Here is a 20,709-nt window from a genome sequence, read left to right on the forward strand (position 1 = left end):
AGTATCTTGACTCAAGTTTCCCTTCTAAAGTATTGTCATGGGTTGGCAAAGAATAGTCCCGGAAGTGCAAAGGGGTGCTTACAGCTTCCTCTGTGACCTGATAGAACCTATGAGATGGCCAGTTTGAATATGGACAATTCTTTGAGCCACTTAAATTTGTGACCCCCCCCCCCCCCCCCACAGCACTGCCGTGGGCAGCCGGAGCGGCTTGGCTCCCCCCCTCTCCACTGCGATAAACCACATTCCAGCTGCAAGGCCTAGGTGAGATCAACCCTTTTAGTGCTGTGAAGAGCTGAAAACCTGAGGGAAGAGAAAGAGGAGATGTGTAAAGCTGAAATTCTGTTGTAAAGCTATGATATATCTGAGTACCCATTGTAATTTCATGAAGATATGGGGGATGGAGTGTTCAACTTGTGCTTGTTAGCAAAAGCAGCTGCGCTGAGATAGAAAGATGCTGACGCAGCTGTAATTTCATGAGAAGTTTGGACAGGGAGAGATGGAAGCGATGAGGACTTTTGCTCCAAATGGGAAAGGAGAAAACCTCAGTTCCTAGAGATGCTCCCAGAGATAGTCCTAACGATGAAGATGAGGAAGACCCTTTGCTCCCAGGGAAGGAGAAGAGCCTCTGTTTTTGTTTCTGAATGGCTCAACCTTAAAATTATACCCCAAAAACCTTCAAGAGTGGACCCTCGAAAGCAGTTGCAGGAAAAGCTGCAAGTTGGGGGAAGGGACTCACATGCGAGCACAGAGACTCCTCTTCCTAAATGGACTGCACAAAGTTATTTGGAAGTGGGTGGCTGTCTTGTGATAATGTGTTCATAGCATGAGCAAGAGAGACTCCTCTTCCTAAATGGACTGAACAAGGTTATTATGGAAGTGGTAAACAGACTGAACATCTGAAGGGTTGTCTTTTTACATTGTCAGTGGGAGAAGGGAGGAAGGTGGGGGGAGGAGAAGAGTTCTGAAGGTGTGGTATAATTTTTTTTCTTCCTTCTTTTAGGTCTGTTAATAAACTTCTTTATATTCTTTCAAGTTTGGTGCCTGCTTTGCATTTCTCCTAATTCTTATCTCACAGAAGATAAACAGTAATGAGTATTTTGGACAAAACCACTACACAAAATTGGTGTTTCTGCCCGGTTACAAACCCAACCCGCTACAAGTATTTAACACAGAATACGCCGCTCCAATCTCTACCACAAATTCAATATTGTCTTTCCCCAGCTTTGCTATAACCAAAGGCTCTGCTGGGGGAGAGGCCTTCGGTCCCCGTCACTCTGAGTCTTTTCCCACAATTAGTTGGGGAACTGGGGATTTCTTCTTTAACATTGAACAGTCAACTTTCTAATGTCCCTTCTTCTAACAAAAGGCACACTGATCTTTGTCCATAGGGGAAAAAGTTTTCTTATATGGCTTCTCCTGACTAACCCTCTTTCTAGGATGGTGTACCGGTTTGGCCAAATTTAGAAATATATACTCTGAGAGAAGGCACAACCACCCCTCCCCCACCAGGTTCGGAAAAAAAATAAATTTTCCTCGAAGGAAAGTGAAGAAGATAAAACTATTTATTTAACAAACACACGGGAAAGGAAAATGAGGTTAAATGGTAAAATCTTTTGCTGTGGAGGAAAAAACCTGGGAAAGCGTTAGAGTCCTTCCTTTGGTCTCCTCGGAGCCGGGGCTTGGCCCAGGGCCAGGCCCTCTGTGCCCGACGAAAAGTCCTCCCGATGTGCTCTGAGGCTGAAAAGCAGTCCAGTAGCAAAGGGAGAAAAATCCGGAATTCCAGAGAAGGAAAAGCAAAGTCCAGCTCTCAGTCTCTCTCCGGAGAACCAGAAACTGAAACAACTGGCCAAAAGCTGACTGGAACACAGCAAGTCGGGTGCTTCCTCACTCCCCTGCCGCGGCTGGGAAGAAAAAAAAAACCTCCTATCTTTAAGTGACCTTGAACAAGCTGCAAACTGCTTTGAGAAAGTTTTGCTCAGTTTTTTTCTTCTCCCTCTCAGGCTCAGTTTAGAGGCACAGAAAGGCAAAAAAATTAATTCCTGGGCATAGGCAGCGATATGGGATACACATCATAACGTCACCCCAAGACATTCCACCCCTTATCCCATATTGTTGGCTTAATGCCCAAACTAAGATATTCTAATTCTACACACACATTAATACATATATATATATACACAGCTATATATGAACAGTGACAGTGACAATCAGCAAGCAGGGGTATACAAGCATTTCACACTACAATCAGATCTCCCTGTGGTACACAACGTGTTGTTCCATCTTTCTTCATTACCCACCATGTGCAACCAGGTCCCTGGGCGAAGACAACCCCACGGGTGGGTTTGTCTGTACTCGAGGCAGATTTTACCCACACAGTCTTTCCTAACAGACCTCTGACATGCACTACTGGGACCTTATCTCCATCTGTTGTATGCAGGGATTCAGATTGGGCTGGACCAGCTCTATTGGTGGAACCTCGGGTGTTAACTAACCAGGTGGCCTTTGCTAGATGCTGTTCCCAATTTTTGAAAGTTCCCCCACCTAGTGCCTTCAAAGTGGTTTTCAACAATCCATTACACCGTTCCACTTTGCCTGCAGCTGGTGCATGGTAAGGGATGTGGTACACCCACTCAATGCCATGTTCTCTAGCCCAGGTGTTAATAAGGCTGTTCTTAAAATGAGTCCCATTATCAGATTCAATTCTCTCAGGGGTACCGTGCCTCCAAAGGACTTGCTTTTCGAGGCCCAGGATGGTGTTCCGGGCTGTAGCATGAGGCACAGGGTAGGTCTCCAGCCATCCAGTGGTGGCTTCTACCATTGTGAGCACATGGCGCTTGCCTTGGCGGGTTTGAGGCAGTGTGATGTAATCAATCTGCCAGGCCTCCCCATACTTGTATTTGGACCACCGCCCACCATACCACAGGGGCTTCACCCGCTTGGCCTGCTTGATCGCAGCGCATGTCTCACAGTCATGGATGACCTGGGAGATACTGTCCATGGTTAGATCCACCCCTCGGTCTCGTGCCCACTTATAGGTGGCATCTCTGCCCTGATGGCCTGAGGCATCATGGGCCCATCGAGCTAGGAACAACTCTCCCTTGTGTTTCCAGTCCAAGTCTACCTGTGACACTTCTATCTTTGCAGCCTGATCTACCTGCTTGTTGTTTTGGTGTTCTTCATTAGCCCTACTCTTGGGGACATGAGCATCTACATGGCGGACTTTCACAACCAGCTTTCTTACTCGGGCAGCAATGTTTTTCCACTCTTCAGCAGCCCAGATTGGTTTTCCCCTACGCTGCCAATTAGCTTTTTCCCACTTCTCTAACCATCCCCACAGAGCATTGGCTACCATCCATGAATCAGTGTAGAGGTAGAGCTTTGGCCACTTCTCTCTTTCAGCAATGTCCAGGGCTAGTTGAACAGCTTTGAGTTCAGCGAGTTGGCTTGATCCACCTTCTCCCTCAGTAGCTTCTGCAACCCGTCGTGTGGGACTCCATACGGCTGCTTTCCACTTTCGTTTCATCCCTACGATGCGACAAGAACCGTCGGTGAAAAGAGCGTAGCGTGTGTCTTCTGATGGCAGTTGGTTGTACGGTGGAGCTTCTTCAGCACGTGTCACTTGTTCTTCTTCATCAGCGAGACCAAAGTTTTCACCTTCAGGCCAATTTGTGATTATTTCCAAAATCCCAGGGCGATTCAGTTTTCCAATACAGGCGCGCTGTGTGATGAGAGCAATCCATTTGCTCCATGTGGCATTGGTGGCGTGGTGGGTAGAGGGAACCTCTGCTTTGAACATCCACCCCAGCACTGGTAGTCGGGGTGCCAAGAGGAGTTGTGCCTCAGTTCCAATTACCTCTGAGGCGGCTTTGATTCCTTCATAGGCTGCCAGGATTTCCTTCTCTGTGGGAGTGTAGTTGGCTTCAGACCCTCTGTAGCTTCGGCTCCAAAACCCCAGTGGTCGACCACGAGTCTCACCAGGCACCTTCTGCCAGAGGCTCCAGGACAGGCCATGGCTCCCAGCTGCAGAGTAGAGCACGTTCTTCACTTCGGGTCCTGTCCTAACTGGGCCAAGGGCTACCGCATGAGCGATTTCCTGCTTGATTTGGGTGAAAGCTTGTTGCTGCTCGGGGCCCCAGTGGAAATCGTTCTTCTTGCGGGTAACCAGGTAGAGAGGACTCACAATCTGGCTGTACTCGGGAATGTGCATCCTCCAAAAGCCTATGGCACCTAGGAAAGCTTGTGTTTCCTTCTTGTTGGTTGGTGGAGACATTGCAGTGATCTTATTGATGACCTCAACAGGAATCTGACGTCGTCCATCTTGCCACTTTACTCCCAGGAACTGGATCTCTCGGGCAGGTCCCTTGACTTTACTCTTCTTGATGGCGAAACCAGCTTCCAGGAGAATCCGGATAACTTTCTCTCCTTTCTCAAACACTTCTGCTGCAGTGTTCCCCCACACAATGATGTCATCAATGTACTGCAGATGTTCTGGAGCCTCACCCTTTTCTAGTGCAGTCTGGATTAGTCCATGGCAGATGGTGGGACTGTGCTTCCACCCCTGGGGCAGTCGGTTCCAGGTGTACTGCACACCTCTCCAGGTGAAAGCAAACTGAGGCCTGCACTCTGCTGCCAGAGGGATGGAGAAAAATGCATTGGCAATGTCAATAGTGGCATACCACTTCGCTGCTTTGGACTCCAGCTCATACTGGAGCTCCAACATGTCCGGCACAGCAGCACTCAGTGGTGGAGTCACTTCATTCAAGGCACGATAGTCCACAGTCAATCTCCATTCTCCTTCAGATTTGCGCACAGGCCAAATGGGGCTGTTGAAGGGTGAGTGGGTCTTGCTGACCACCCCTTGGCTCTCCAGCTCACGGATCATCTTGTGGATGGGGATCACAGCATCTCGAGTTGTCCGGTACTGTCGGCGATGCACTGTCGAGGTGGCAATTGGTACTTTTTGTTCTTCCACCTTCAGAAGGCCGACTGCAGACGGGTTCTCTGATAGCCCAGGCAAAGTGTTCAATTGCTTACTGCCCTCTGTCTCCACAGCAGCTATTCCAAAAGCCCACTTGAGTCCCTTTGGGTCTCTAAAATACCCGTTCCGGAGGAAGTCTATGCCCAAAATGCACGGGGCCTGTGGGCCAGTCACAATGAGGTGCTTCTTCCACTCAGTTCCAGTCAGGCTCACCTCAGCTTCCACCAAGGTCAAATTTTGTGATCCACCCGTTACACCAGAAATAGAAACAGATTCTACCCCCACATGCTGCGATGGAATTATTGTACACTGCGCACCAGTGTCAACCAAGGCATCATATTTTTGTGGTTCTGATGTACCAGGCCAACGAATCCACACAGTCCAAAAAACACGGTTTTCCCTGACCTCTACCTGGCTAGAGGCAGGGCCCCTCTATGCCTGGTTATCCTTCTTTCCCTGGGCCTGTATCTTAGAGGTTCCTTCATGGGAATTGGACATGCCATCGTCTTTTCCATCATTTCCGGCAGTTTGGCTACAGGCAACTGGTGCTACTTCCTTTTTGGTAGATCCTCCTTTCTGAGACTTGCGCTCCTTCAATTCACGCACTCGTGCTGCCAGAGCAGAAGTGGGTTGTCCACCCCACTTCCTCATGTTTTCCCCACTGTCACACAGGAAATCCCACAGCTCACTTCGTGGGATGTGCCTTCTCTCTGGGGAACGTCCGCGGAGAAGGCACTCTTTAATCTCCTGGAGACTCTTCTCCATCTTATCTTCCATTCTCTTCACATGTGTTTCCACAGCTGCGATCCTTGCATGTGTTGGGCCATGCACAGAGTCTGCATATGCTCGGAGCTTCACTGCCATATCCTTCACAGTCTCATTTGCACCGTAGTCCGGTTTCATTATTGCTAAAGCAGAAGCGTATTCTGGTGGCCCAAGTTGTATGAGTTTTCGCCACATGTATGGAATAACTCTGGCCCGGTCTGGACTCCTCAATCCTGGGTCATTTGCGAAGACAACCTCTACCACCCCTAGTTCTCTCAGGCGTTGGATCCCTTGCTCTATGGTCTTCCACGGGGTTTGCTGCATGTAGAGATCATCTCCACACATATATCTTTCAATCACGCCTGTCAAAACTCGTCTCCAGACCCTGGTAGAGTCAGCCCCCCTTTTCATCGCTTGGTCAATCACTGGATCATGTGACAGGGATCCCAAATGCCTCGCTTCAGCACCATCCAGCATCACATCATCACCTGCCGCATCCCAAATACGGACCATCCAACTTATTATGGATTCATCGGACCGTCGGGTGTAATCCTTTCTTAGGCTGTGAAGGTCCTTTATGGACATGGACTCAGTAATGGTTTCTGTGCCTGAGTCAGATGGTGGTTTTGAGGTTCCTTCCCCTGCATCTTTTGAGGTTCCTTCCCCTCCATTATCCTCATCTTTCACTGGGCGATCAGTTTTGGTTATGTGCTTTTTCCTTGTAACAGGAGCCACTGTCAGTGGCTTAGACTCTCCATCTGGTTTGGGCTTGCTGTCTGGTTTATCTGCAGCCTGAGTGACTGGGGTATCTGCAGGCTTTGCTGATTGATCTTCCTGCCTCTCTACCCTTACCGGCTGCAGTGTGCGATAGGCATATGCCAAAACCCAACATATTGCAAGGAGCTTGTTCGTATTAGAATTGTCATTGTATTTCTCTTTCAGATATTTCGCCACCTCAGCTGGTTTCTGAACTTGTTCAGGGGAGAAATTGCAAACCATTGGGTCAGAGAATTTCTTCAGGATTAGGCCTATATCCTCCCATTCCCCACACCACTCAGGATGCTCCACCTCTGGGTCAGGTGTCTCATCAGTCACCCTGGAAATCTGAGCTCTTATTCTAGACAAGCTGCAAACCACATAGAGGAAGATTACCAGATTAAATACCAGGAGGGTGGTCTCTTTAACATCCAGGGGAAACTGAACACTCTCAAAAGAAAACCTATCAAATTTAAAGGGAAGGGAAACCCCGACTCCTCCTCCTCTAACAATCTGGGTGCAGTTACTAATAAATTCCCAAAACAGGCTACTGAAGCTAGGACTGGGGTTAGGAGGGAGAAACCATTTATCATACACACTTTGAACAGATGCCTGTACCTCTGTCAACTTCTTATAAATCATTATCACCGAGCACAGCAAAATAGAAATCCGAATTCGTGTCCCTGCTCTGCAAAAATTCCTTATCAAGGATAAGATCGGACCAAGTTGTGGATAGGCAAATAAGCCTAGGGACCAGAAAGGCACTAGCACCTTAAACAAGCCTACGGACCAGAAATACATGAATATATCAAGCCAGAGAAATGTTATGAACTCAACCAACATGATGACTATTTTACTCCAGCACAGAATAAGTAAAAACAAACCAAAATGTAATTAGCACAGGTTTTTCACTTTCCTTCGAGCCCCACGGTTGGGCGCCACTAAATTTGTACCGGTTTGGCCAAATTTAGAAATATATACTCTGAGAGAAGGCACAACCACCCCTCCCCCACCAGGTTCGGGAAAAAAAATAAATTTTCCTCGAAGGAAAGTGAAGAAGATAAAACTATTTATTTAACAAACACACGGGAAAGGAAAATGAGGTTAAATGGTAAAATCTTTTGCTGTGGAGGAAAAAACCTGGGAAAGCGTTAGAGTCCTTCCTTTGGTCTCCTCGGAGCCGGGGCTTGGCCCAGGGCCAGGCCCTCTGTGCCCGACGAAAAGTCCTCCCGATGTGCTCTGAGGCTGAAAAGCAGTCCAGTAGCAAAGGGAGAAAAATCCGGAATTCCAGAGAAGGAAAAGCAAAGTCCAGCTCTCAGTCTCTCTCCGGAGAACCAGAAACTGAAACAACTGGCCAAAAGCTGACTGGAACACAGCAAGTCGGGTGCTTCCTCACTCCCCTGCCGCGGCTGGGAAGAAAAAAAAAACCTCCTATCTTTAAGTGACCTTGAACAAGCTGCAAACTGCTTTGAGAAAGTTTTGCTCAGTTTTTTTCTTCTCCCTCTCAGGCTCAGTTTAGAGGCACAGAAAGGCACAAAAATTAATTCCTGGGCATAGGCAGCGATATGGGATACACATCATAACGTCACCCCAAGACAGATGGTGTCAAACTTTGTCACTTGGGTCTTTGTCCCGATACGCCTTCCAGGCTACCTCTAACATTTTACTCATGTCCTGAACCCTGTCTAACTTTTGCAGCTTTCTTCTTACATCATTTGCAGCTTGACCTATAAACAGGAGAGTTAGATGTGCTTTCCCTTCAGTTGAATCAGGATCTAGGTTTGTATATTTGATTGCAGCTTCTCTCAGCCTATTTAAAAAATCAGTGGGAGAATCATCTTGATTTTGCTTTACTTTGTAAAGCTTAGACCAATTTAGAGCCTTAGGGACACCATGTCTTAACCCATACACTCTGAGATTCTGGTATTGTTTTAGTCTTGCCATTTGTTCTGGTACATTAGGGTCCCACCCTGGATCAGTCAAAGGGAAAACCTCAGCAACTGTGCCCTGGATAGATCTGCTTGCAATATGTGATTCTACAGAAGTTATAATAGCTTTGTTAACCACCTCTCTCTCAGTGTGATAAAGCAATGTGTCCATCATAGATTTCAAATCATTCCAGGGTTCTGTGTGTCAATTGCCCTTGCTACCAAATTGGCTACTTTATCTGGATTTTCTTTATGTTTTCCAACAGTGACCTTCCACTGTTCTAACTCTACAAGAGAGTACGGGGTTTTTATATATATGGGGCCTTGGTTACCGACTACCTGTCTCAGAGCAGCCTGTAAAACCTTTTAGATCTGGTCCTTTTGGCTACAGGACTTTGTTCTCTTATGGCTCTTCTTGCTATCCTTCCCCTCTTTCGTCTGATCAAAATAGCTCTTCTCTCATCCTCCTCTCTGGAGGAGCTACCCTAGCCGATACTGCTGTCCGTTGGACAGAATCTGCTGCACCTTGGAACTTCAGCTCATCTCACTCTGATGATGTCATCCCCTGAGCCGGTCTCCAGGTGAGCAGTGTTGCCATGGAAACTCAAGCGCATGTTGTTACCTCAGAGAGTGGCAGAGGTGCCACCCCCTTGATTCGAGGTGCCCTCTCTGTCTTCTTTGTGGGAGGCTCTGTCCCCATCCTCTCTATGGGAAGGTCTGCCCTCCGGCTCCACCTCTAGGGGCAGTACCATGGGCTGCACAAACTGGCTGTCTCCTCCCCTTGCTCCCCGAACCCAGGAGAGGGGGGAGCGGAAACAGGAAGTGCATCCAAAAGGGGGCCAGCAGGTACACCCCCGCCGGCACCATCCCTGGCCGCCAGAGCCACTCCCCCTCCTCTTTTACAGGTGGGGGGTTTAGCAAAGCCATGTTCCCCCCCCCACCCTCCTCCAACGGCCGGGGTGGGGGAGGGGCCAGAACGGTAGGCGGCCCCGGTCTCAGCGCGGCAGCCAATAGGTCTGCTTCCACCTCCTCCCTACCCCTCCCACATGGTGGACTGTGGATACAATATTGCTGCTAGCAAGAATTTTTCTTGCTTCCTTCCAGTCCCATGAGATACTTTTCTTTCTCATGGAAGATATTAGCAGAGTTCTATAAACTATGAACACCTGCGACCTTGCAGAGCTTTGTTTATGGTACAGTAGAAAAATATTTGGACAATGGATGTTTTAGGATTTTAGCCAATCACCCTAAGGGGTGACTGATCCTTTGACCAATTAGACTATGAAGAAAAAAGTCTATAAAACAGTTTGTAAAATAACTAAATAGATCAATCTTGCTGCACAATTCTTGCCTGTTGGATCTCTCTTCTCCTCCCTACCACTGCGGGATACCATAATATTTGGTGAACCCCGACGTGTCCTGCACACTGCGAGCCAAGCTGCATTTTTCTAGAGGTATGCTGTTGTTCTCCCCTCGGACCGGGATGTCCGATGGGACTGAAAAAATGGCGAACAGCAGTTTAAAAACCGACTCTGTGTTATCAACCTGGAGAGGTGTTTTCAGTTCAAAAGACACCTCTGTTTCTGAGAACTCACTCTGTGAGGTATTAGACTAGGCATGTATTCTTACCGAACTCGGAGACCGCCCTGGACTTTGGGTGGTGGCAGGAGCTTAGGTCTGCTCTATTTCGCGAATTTCCGTCTGGGGATTTGTCAGTGCCAGAATTACTATGCGCTTGGCAGGGTTTGGTCAAACTGCTGATAGAGTTTAAATGTCACAGGACAGCGGGCTCGTCCATTTCAGAGGCATGTGATGGAGAGATATCTGAAAAAACCCCCCGGCTCCACAGGCGGGTGATGCCACGGAGCCTGCACAGGGTCGTGATGCGCTGCCGCGGAACCCCTCACCCCCCGAGGACTCCACGCTGGCAGAGCAACTGGCAGGGGGGTCGGGGCAGCAGGATAGCGCACAGCCCGCCCTGCCTTTCGCCTCCGCAGCGGCTGCCGCGTTTGCAGTACCACGGTTTAGTGGGCTCGCATCCTGGGCCCCCATGGCGGCTCCTAGGCCATCTGCGCAGGTGCCTGCCACGCCGAGGATGCCCGGATGGATGCCTTTGGCTGGCGTAGCGCTGGACAATGCTGTGGAAAAGCAGAACCAAGCAGTCGACCTTTTAATACGGCATCTGCCTTTGATGACAGAGCTGCCGAACATATCACAGCAACTGGCGGAGCTGCTCAGCTTGCAGAAGCAGCTGTTGCAGCCGCTGCCCACACCGCCCGCACCGCCTGCACCGTCTGCGCCACCCGTGAGAGACGCGGCGAACTGGGAAGTGGCGCGGCCAGCTGCTCCCAAGCCGGAACCAGCGGCGGCAGCAGTCGTGGTGTCAGTGACCGGCACTGTGCCAGCTCCCCAGCTGCCAGCGGAGCCGAGAGCAGCAAAAGAAGCAGCGGTCGCGGAGGCTGTGCCCCGGCCGGCAGCAGCTCCGGGTGCAACAGCAGCACCAGAGACGGCCACAGCAGCCCCAGGGCCGGATGGGTCAAAACCACCTGAGATTGCATCCCCGACGGCGGCTGCGGATCAAACCCCTGCACAGCCAACTGCAGCCTTTGCTATCAGTTCCTCTTCTGATAGGTCGATTCTTCCCCGCCCACCTCTGTTCGTTCACGGCTCCTCAAAGCTGCTCATACCTGATGATTTGTCATCGGGCAATGAGGCAGAGGAGGCATAAGGCCCAGGGCGTAAAGCTGAGGTAGCTGGGTGGCGAAAAAAAGGCTGCTCCAGTGTTGCCCCTGGACCTTCCCGGACTGCACTGTGACAGTGCAACCGACCCACTACAACCGTTTCTGGGAATCACTTAAGATGCGGGCTCTGGAGGAGGGCGATTGGGAATTATTGGAAACACCGGGGATGCCAAGCAGATTTGAGGATTCTGAGATTACTCGGGAAGCTGTTACACCGCATCCACAGGCTGGGCCAGTAGTTCAGGATGGTAGTGACTCCCTCAAAGGGGAGATCCAAGCTTTCCCAGTGTATAAGGCTCTCCCAAATTCAGGCCATCAGGATAAGCATGAGATAATTGCTTGGAAGGTTGCACAGGATCTGCAATCCAAGGTGGCACAACATGGGCTCGGTTCTGCTGAGGTTATGCAAATAATAAGGGTGATAAACACGGATATGCTTTCTCCATTTGATATCAGACACTTAGGTCAAATCCTATTTCAACCTGAGCAATGTTCAGTTTTTGAAAATACCTGGAGAAAGCTGGCCGACAAAGCTGCATTAGGAAATATGCAGCTCCCTGCTGACGATCCTAGATGTGCAGTGGGGACGGATGCTCTTATGGGGACTGGTCCCTTCGCTGATCCCAATCTCCAGGGTACCTTTTCCTCTAGCATCCTGCAGCAAGCTCAACAGATCGGCATGGCAGCCCTGTTGAAAACCATAGAGTTGTCTTCTCCTAGAAAGTGATATACTGAAATAATTCAAGGGAGGTCAGAGTCATATCTCTCTTTTGTGGAAAAAGTCGCTGTTTCTCTCGAGAAGCAGGTTGAGGATGACAGGTTAAGGCAGCTATTGTTCAGGCAGTTAGTGAGAGATAACACAAACAAGGAGTGCAGAAAAATCATAGATGCCTTTCCAGGAGACCCTGAGCTCACAGACATGGTTGAGGCCTGCTCTAAGGTGGGATCTGGGAGCCAGAAAGGGCCTGCTTTGGCTGCGCTTCTGCAGCCTGTTCATGCATCTTTTGGTTGTGAACCAAAGCAACCCAAACATGCAAGAAAACAGAAGCAGCCTAAGCCGAACCAAAAAGAGAACACAGCGATCACCCAGTGCAAGAGGTGTGGCAGACCAGGGCATTGCTCGGATTATTGTAGATCCCAGACTCATGCCGATGGTTGGCCTTTGTCGGGAAACTTCCGCTGGGGTGCAAGGAGGGGGAATTGCTCTCCGATGCAGTCACTCCCCCAGAGGGTGGCACAGGTACAGGCACAGGCCTACTCAGCCACCCTAGAGATGGCACCCAGGGATCAGACGGTTTTGACGTCCACACCGCAGCCGCAGTCGTCTTAGACTCTAGTGGTATTTATAAGGTTCCCTTGAATGTGTATGGACCCTTAGCCCAGGGATCCAGTGCGATGCTGGTGGGAAAACCTGATGTTGCCCATCAAGGAATCTTAGTGCACTCAGGAGTTATTGATTCTGACTTTAAAGGTCAGATTTGCGCTATGGTCTCCACGCAAAAACCCCCTGTAACTATTCCTGAAAAGACCTGCCTTGCTAAATTAGTGCCTTTTAAGTCTTGTGTCCCCAGGATAGAACAACAAATTCACGGAGATAGCAGCAGTGGATCTACGGGACTTCCGCAGGCCTTCTGGACTGCAGACATCTCTGACTAAAGGCCACAGATGACATGTACCCTGATCCTGCTGAACGCCTGTCGGCCCCGGACTCAGCTTCGAGGTTTGATTGATACGGGTGCTGATGTAACTATCATCTCCTTCTCTGCATGGCCTCCCTCATGGCCTTTAGCCCCTGTGGGATTGGCCATGGCAGGATTAGGAGGAACCACACAGAGCTATTTAAGCGAATGGCCTGTGGTGATGAGGGACCCAGAGGGACGCACAGCTACAATTAGGCCTTATGTTACTACCACTTCCCTTAACCTTTGGGGGAGGGACACGTTGGCTGCTTGGGGATATGGATTGGGACAAATTTTTGAACAGGGAAAGCCATTGTTACCTGGATGGAGGGATCTGAATGGCAGGTGCTGAAAGGCCACGAGTCAGGCTCATGTCAGTCGATTTAAGGACTGTTACCATGGCTTTTCAATGATTCTCACAGGAACCTTTGAATTTGGTTACTGACTCTGCTTATGTAGCAGATATCACCCAACGCTTAGATTGTTCCCTTCTGAAGGAGGTGAACAATGCGGCCCTGTTTTCACTGTTGCAAACCTTGTGGTCTGCAATTCAAGCTCGAGTGCATCCGTATTACATTCTGCACATTCGAAGCCACACCAATTTACCAGGGTTTCTAACGGAAGGCAATGCCAGGGCTGACATGCTGGCCAACCCTGCATGGGTAGGGCCTCAGCCTGACAAAATTGCACAAGCCAAGGCATCGCACGGTTTCTTCCATCAAAGTGCACATACCCTGCAGAAGCAGTTTCATTTAATGCCAACCAAAGCGGGTGACATTGTCAGTGCTTGTGCTGACTGTCAGGGACTCGCTGCGCCTTTGCCAGCGGGGGTAAACCCCAGAGAGCTAAAAGCCTTGCAGATTTGGCAAACGGATGTAACTCACATCCCAGAATTTGGTCCGCTAAAATATGTGCACGTGTCTATTGACACTTTCTCCTCGGCTATGTGTGGACTACTGCTCACACTGGAGAGAAGGGCCGTGATGTCATTGCCCATTGGAAATTGGCTTTCTCAGTCCTGGGCGTGCTGGCTATTGTGAAGTCTGATAATGGTCCTGCCTGTGCCTCGGAGAAGATGCGGCAGTTCTTGCAACTTTGGGGTGTGGACCATACCTTTGGTATCCCACATTCTCCTACTGGCCAAGCCATTGTCGAACACTCTCATAGTACTTTGAAGCGTGTTCTGGAAAAACAAAAAGGGAGAAACCCCACAGAGCTGGCTAGAAAAAGCTTTGTATAGAATTAATCACCTTACAGTACCACAAAATTGAAATAATCCTGTTATTTTGAAACATTTTCTCTCATTGCAGTCTTCCGGTGAGACACAACTGCCCCGGGCAAAAGTCTGGGTGCAGAATTTACTTACTAACCAGAGGGAAGGCCCTCATGAGCTTATCATTTGGGGTCGTGGGTGTGCTTGTGTTTCCACAGATACTGGGGTACGGTAGCTACCTTCAAAATGCGTTCACCCTGCCCTACGGCACCAGAGGCAGAACAGGCAACCTCCAAATGATATCCAGAACGCCAACCATCCAAATGGTGACCAGAATGTAGATCATCAGCCTAATGACTCTTCTGATGATGACCAAGATGTCAACCATCAGGCAGATGGTCCTTCCACAAGCAGAGACTGGGATGGTCCTTCCACAAGCAGAGACTGAAATTTAAATTTTTTGTTATGGAGTCAGATAGTTAAAGCCCTTAAGGCTATATCTAGGATTAATAACTGATGTAAATTTCTAATTAAGATTAATGCCTCGTAGAATTGTTATATTATAAAACAAAAAGGGGGAATTGCGGATTCAAAAATGCTGCTAGCAAGAATTTTTCTTACTTCCTTCCTGTCCCGTGAGATACTTTTCTCTCTCATGGAAGATATTAGCAGAGTTCTATAAACTATGAACACCTCGACCTTGCAGAGCTTTGTTTATGGTACAGTAGAAAAATATTTTGACAATGGATGTTTTAGGATTTTAGCCAATCACCCCAAGGGGTGGCTGATCCTTTGTCCAATTAGACTATGAAGAAAAAAGTCTATAAAAAAGTTTGTAAAATGACTAAATAGATCAATCAATCTTGCTGCACAATTCTTGCCTGTTGGATCTCTCTTCTCTGCCCTACCACTGCGGGATACCGTAATAGTGGACTGAGTGTGGGCTCTTTCTTTTCATCTTTTTTCTCCTTTCTTAAAAGCATCACATCCTGTTTCTTCTTAGGTCCCTGTAGCTTTTCATTACGTGATAAAAGCATAAAAAGCCTTGCATACTGAAACTCGGTGAAATACCAGTCCTGGGGTATGTGAGATATCAAATTTGATATTAATTCTTCATCTAAACTGCCAAATTGGGGCCACGCCTCATTGTTATTTAATTCATAAGTGGGCCAAATTATTTCAGACAGTCTGATCAACTCAGGTTTTGAAAGCAATGGATTTTTCCTGGTTAACTTTTGCCAGTTTTTCAATATCAAGCCCAGGGGGGAATCTCTGGGTATTTGAGTCATGTCTTCACGTGAGAAGATACACCCCATGTCTGCACTTATAAACAGGAAAAATCACAGGAATAAAGCAAAGCAACCTAGCCAGACACTAATAAGCAGAAAGAGAGAGAGAACAAGAACGAGGAACTCACAGGACTTGAACTCACAGCCCCTGGATCCACAGTGCCAGCAGTTTAACCCACTGCGCTACTGTCGGCTTCAGGCCAAAACGTGCCACTGCAGTGCTAAAGCTCTGTTTTTAGAAAGCATCCTTCCCTACTTCTCACAAGCAAACAGCCAATGGAGGAGAAACAAAACATGGACTAAAACCCCCCCTTGGATCCTCGTAGATCCTTCTATACACTGAACAAAACTATAAGAGATCTCTTAACACCAAACCCAGGTGCTAACGACAAAATACCAGTTTTACTCACTCCCGTGCCTCTGTGTTGAATTTGGAGGATTCTTGGACTCTGATGCCTCCTGGACTGTGGCAACTGCCCCCCCCCAAAGTGCTGGCAGCGGGTGGGTAGCTGTGCTTGGTCTTTCTCTCAGTCCAGAGGATTTTCCAGACGCCTCCTTGTCCCTTTCTGGGGTGCCAGAACTGATGCCTTGAAATGGCTACCTGAAAATAGAGGCTACACAAGATTAAGAAAATAAAAGCAGGTATTTATTTGAAGGGCCTTCAAAGGTACACCTTGGGCAGTCAAGAGGCTACACCCAAGATGAACCCCAGGTCACGTGTTTTTCACACTTTTATAAGTTTGGTCCATTTGCATATCAGGGTTAATTCTCTAATTACAATCTCAGGCAATGAAGTAATTAGCCCAAGTTTTCCCCCCCTGTTCAAAGCCTTTAGTTTACATATTTTGGGGCCTGGAAACACAAGGTGTCCTTGAAGTGCAAACCTTGAGAGGGTTTGTTATGTTTAACCAGAATGAGGGAACAGTAGCAAACAGGCTATATAAAGTTTAAGAGTTACAAACTAGGCAGTACAGGATCTGAAAAATATAAAGGTTAAAACCAAGGCATCAGAAACATCATAAACGTAGAGACTGAGTAGAAAGAGGGATATATTTTCAAAATCTGAACAAATTATAAAATGTGAAGGAATTCACAAAAGTAAAAAGAAAGGTGGGATTTGAAACCTAGGTGATAAGCCAGTGTATATGTAACAAAAGGTTAACCAAAAATAATATTGTAACAAGATATTGTAAATGTACAAGAAAAGCAAGCAAGATAGCAAGCTTTAACTGAACTTGCAAATTGCAAAATTAGCTAAAAACAGTTAGACTGAAAAACAAGAGCACAGAGCATGTGTTGAAGACAGGTAAAAAGTTCAAATGCGAGGAAGACTACAGAAGTCTTCATCAAAGACCACCAGAAGACGGACGACCACACCAGAAGGAACTGACACATGCACGGAAGCAACAAATTGTTACATAACCATGACACAGCTTCATGCAAATATGAGAATGCTAATTGTGAAAAACGAGGTTCACTCTTTATAAAATTTTCTTAAAAGTTTAATAAAAGGGACAATTAGGAGACAATAGCAAAAAGGGTACTATGGCCGGGTACTTTGGCAGAGAGCCAAAGGCCCATCTCTACATCCAAAAGATCGTCTTTAAAACTACATATCTTATTGCATATTCATCACAATCATGCATGATTCATAAATTCTTTGGAGTTTCTATGTATCATCCCATCAGCCTTATCTTCCTCCTTGGCTCCATTCTGTCTCTGCTGCCTCCATAAATTCTTCTCTCTGGTTTCTGGTTTTCTTCTTCTCTGATAAGATACTCCAGGAATGTGAAGGCTTTCTCTGCCTATCTTTTCGAAATTGACTACATAAACAGTAGACATTGTATATCATGTATTACATTACAGAACCTAGGTAAAGTTTTTCTAACATTATGCAACATTCGAAAAGCCAGTATCACGATACATTCATAACAATTATGTAACATGCTGTCCTGGGTTGCAGTGTATTCTATTACCATCCACATGAGCTGTTGAAATCAGGTGGGGCAGTGATTCCTTGCCTCCTCCCCCCAGACTATCTTTTTGTTAAGGGCCCATCATTGTCCTGCCACATGACTCAGAGATAACTCCCTCCGACCATCTTCTGTTGATGAGCCTAATCAACACTTGGCCTCATGACTCATTACCCCATTGTGAGATGCTCCACCCAGAGGGAGGAACCAAGCATCCCACCGTGGATATAATCTGGGATGCTGAACACCAGAGACAACCCTTCCACTGCATTTCCAGAGGACAGGAACTACATAGCCACCACTGGACCTTCTGAGGAAGAGCAGACCTTTTTCTACAGGATCACTGCTTCAGGAGGACTGCAGCCACCATTTTACCAGACTGCTACCACCACCCAGATTAAGAGGGTGTCAGGATGTATCCTGACTCTGTCAGTTCAACCCAGTGTTTTCTGCCTTTATTTTTTCTTTCCTTTTATTTCACTATTAAATTGTGATTCTGACTTGATGTCTTCCACTAGTTTGTTTTCAAACTTGTACACATGCGAAAAGCCAACATCACAATACATTCATAACAATACCTCACTTTTCCTTTTTTTACAGATCATTTGGCTTGAGCCGTATCCCTTGTTTTCTAGCCTTTATTATTTGCTCATTTTTTTCACAAATCAATCTTGCTTCTTCAAAGGGATCTTTGATATCATTTTGCTTCTTCAACACCATGATCTTTTGTGCCATTCCAGATGTAGCCAATTTTGGTTCCACAGGCATTGGTACTATTTGCATGCCTTGGACCACGGTAGATATTAATCGAATAAAACAGGGGACCAAGCAAGGGAGAAATATCAAGCCTGCGGTGGCACATAAAAGGAAGAAACCTAGCTTCTTCCACCATTCTATTCCCAATACATTATCCCACCAGTTAAGTTTTAGTGTGGATTCCCACTTTTGGACCAATACATGGGCTATTTTTCTGATATTTTTGGCTATATCTAGGATGGCATCCCCATGGTCATCTATCTTCAAACAACAATCTGATGTATTAAATTTTCCACAAACACCTCCTTCTTCAGCCAATGGGTAGTCTAAAGCCAGCCTATTCTGATACACCGCAGCTCTTGTTTGGCTTTGTTGGCTAGCTAGTAATTCCAATGCCTGACCAGCTGGGTTTGTTATTATTTTTATAACTGCTTGGAGTCTTATAATCCGATTCAGCATGTAAATTGGGGTTCAATATCCCCAACTCCCATCTTGTGCCCAGGTGGCTGGCCCATACGTTTCAATTATGCACTCAGCAGTCCATTCTTCATCTCTCCATTTTTGAGATCCTCCAATCAATTCTCTTTCTTTTTAGATCCTCATACACTGGTATTCCTAGTTGCTCTCTGTCTGGCTCTCGTAAAAGAAAGAATCCTGGGTGTATGATTCCCAGGGTACAACTCCCTTTCCACCAAGAGGGGAGCTATGCATATGCCCTTTTTCCACATATCCAAAATAGGCCATCTGGTGCCTTCCAGTAGTCAAATTTTTGTTGATTTATATTTTCCCAAAATTTTGAAATGTCTCGGATCCCAAAATAAGGATTTTTGTTTGTATCACTGCATTGAAAGAGTTTGACCTTATTATTGTACTTACAATTCTTTTCCTTTGTTTTTCTCTGAGTCCAATACAGAGCTGGTTTCTCGGGGACCCACCATGTAAAAGTCCCATTACTGACCTTATATCTCTTACAGGGAGTATTTCCTACTTAGTTAAGGAAATTGTTCCCGGTATGCCAGAGACACTCCTATCACTGTTGAACTTAGTACCCACCCTTCTGGTCTGTTTCTTCCCCTTATCTTTGTCCGATTCCACTTAAGGAGTTCTATTGGGCTTAAGCTACTGCCTTTCCATGGCCATTCCTCTGTCATCAGAGGCCCTCCACAGAACGAGCAGTTGGTTACATTAAGCTCTTTACCTATCCTTTCCCCTAATTCCACAAACAGGTTTTTTTCCAAATTTTGAGATATCCTTTTCATTTTCTAATTGTTGTTTGAGTTTCACATACATGTCTTGAATTGGGGTTGATATAGAGTTAGATTGCTGTGCTAGCTTTGCCTTTTTGTTTACCAGTTGTTCTTTTACTAAGCCTGAAAATTTACTCACAACAATATATGTGAAACAAATCCATCTTTCCCCTTTTGGATATTTACTTCCCAACCTGCTACCACTTGTTCCTAAGTTTTCTACTGTCCAATACTTTTTCCCATTTTGTATAGAGTTTCCTAATTTGGATGGGTTGTAACAGTGACTGTTGTCATGGGTATGCGCAATGAAAAAGGAACTTTGGTGTTTTTCTATATATAGCTTTCGGTAACACCTATGGCAGGGCTTTGTCGGTATCCCCAAAAGGAAGAGACAAAAAAGGAGTGACAGATAAAGGAGTGACAGAGGTCCGATATGGCTGCTACCTCCACCCCCCGTGCCTATGGGGTTGCTACCCACAGCAGGGGTATATGATCTTCTTGGTAGCAAGTACAGTGGTCAATTCGGTCTTGCCCTCTATTTCCTCGTCACTTTCTTTTTGCTAATTTCCAGGCAAATTGCTTTTGACACTTCTTAATTGTAGCTTCCCACCGTTCCTCAGGTATCTCCCATTCACCAGGCACTAGTAATTCCCATCCACAAAGCAAGGTTACTGTTTCAGCTGTTCTTTGCTCTACCTGGATGGGGAATAGATTTGGCATTCGACACTTCATGCAATGAGAGTGTCATTTTAGTGAACTACAATACCAATACTTTTTATAGTCTAGACATTTACATTTAACCCAGCTAGCATGTCCAGTATTGGGGTAGATCAGACAGGGTATATGGTATGGCACTGTTGGAAGTGGCAATTCCTCCTCCTTTTTAAATAAGTCACAGGCTAAGGCCAGAATATGAGAACTCTCAGACCGAAATAGTCCTGATCCTCCTGTTTGGAGTGGAAGTATTCCTCCCCAAGGGGGGTATCGGAGGTGTCTCAGGACTTGTCCAGGCAACACTTGAAACCACTGATATAAGCTTGGCCTTATTTCCCAATCAGGTGTGATTCTTGGTGTATGTCTTGGATCATTTGGGTCTTCCCAGTGCATTACCACTCAGTTCCCGCTTAAGAGTCAACTTGGTATCACCAGGCTTAGATGTTATAGCCCACTCCTTAGGTTCTTCCATGGGTCCTTTGATTCTGCTGGCATGGATCCACTCTCGCTCCTTGGTTTGATGCTTTGATGGGGACTGGTTCCTTCTCTGATCCCAGTCTACAGGGTAACTTGTCCTCTAGCGTCCTGCAGCAAGCTCAGCAGGTCGGCATGGCTGCCCTGTTGAAAACCATAGAGTTGTCTGCGCCCAGAAAGCGATATACTGAAATAG

The 20,709-nt window shown here is 46.9% G+C and overlaps 1 long non-coding RNA gene across 1 annotated transcript; it reads right to left on the reverse strand.

Annotated features, from left to right (window-relative positions):
- Positions 1-7,551: 7,551 nt before the first annotated feature.
- Positions 7,552-12,045, reverse strand: LOC138102830 (uncharacterized). The gene is made up of 2 exons (XR_011147569.1): positions 11,679-12,045; positions 7,552-7,908 (listed from the first exon to the last, which is right to left on the reverse strand). It is a non-coding gene; the product is annotated as an uncharacterized lncRNA (long non-coding RNA).
- Positions 12,046-20,709: the final 8,664 nt, after the last annotated feature.

Source organism: Aphelocoma coerulescens (genome assembly GCF_041296385.1).
Source record: "Aphelocoma coerulescens isolate FSJ_1873_10779 chromosome W unlocalized genomic scaffold, UR_Acoe_1.0 ChrW_unloc_scaf_2, whole genome shotgun sequence".
Lineage (NCBI taxonomy): Eukaryota > Metazoa > Chordata > Aves > Passeriformes > Corvidae > Aphelocoma > Aphelocoma coerulescens.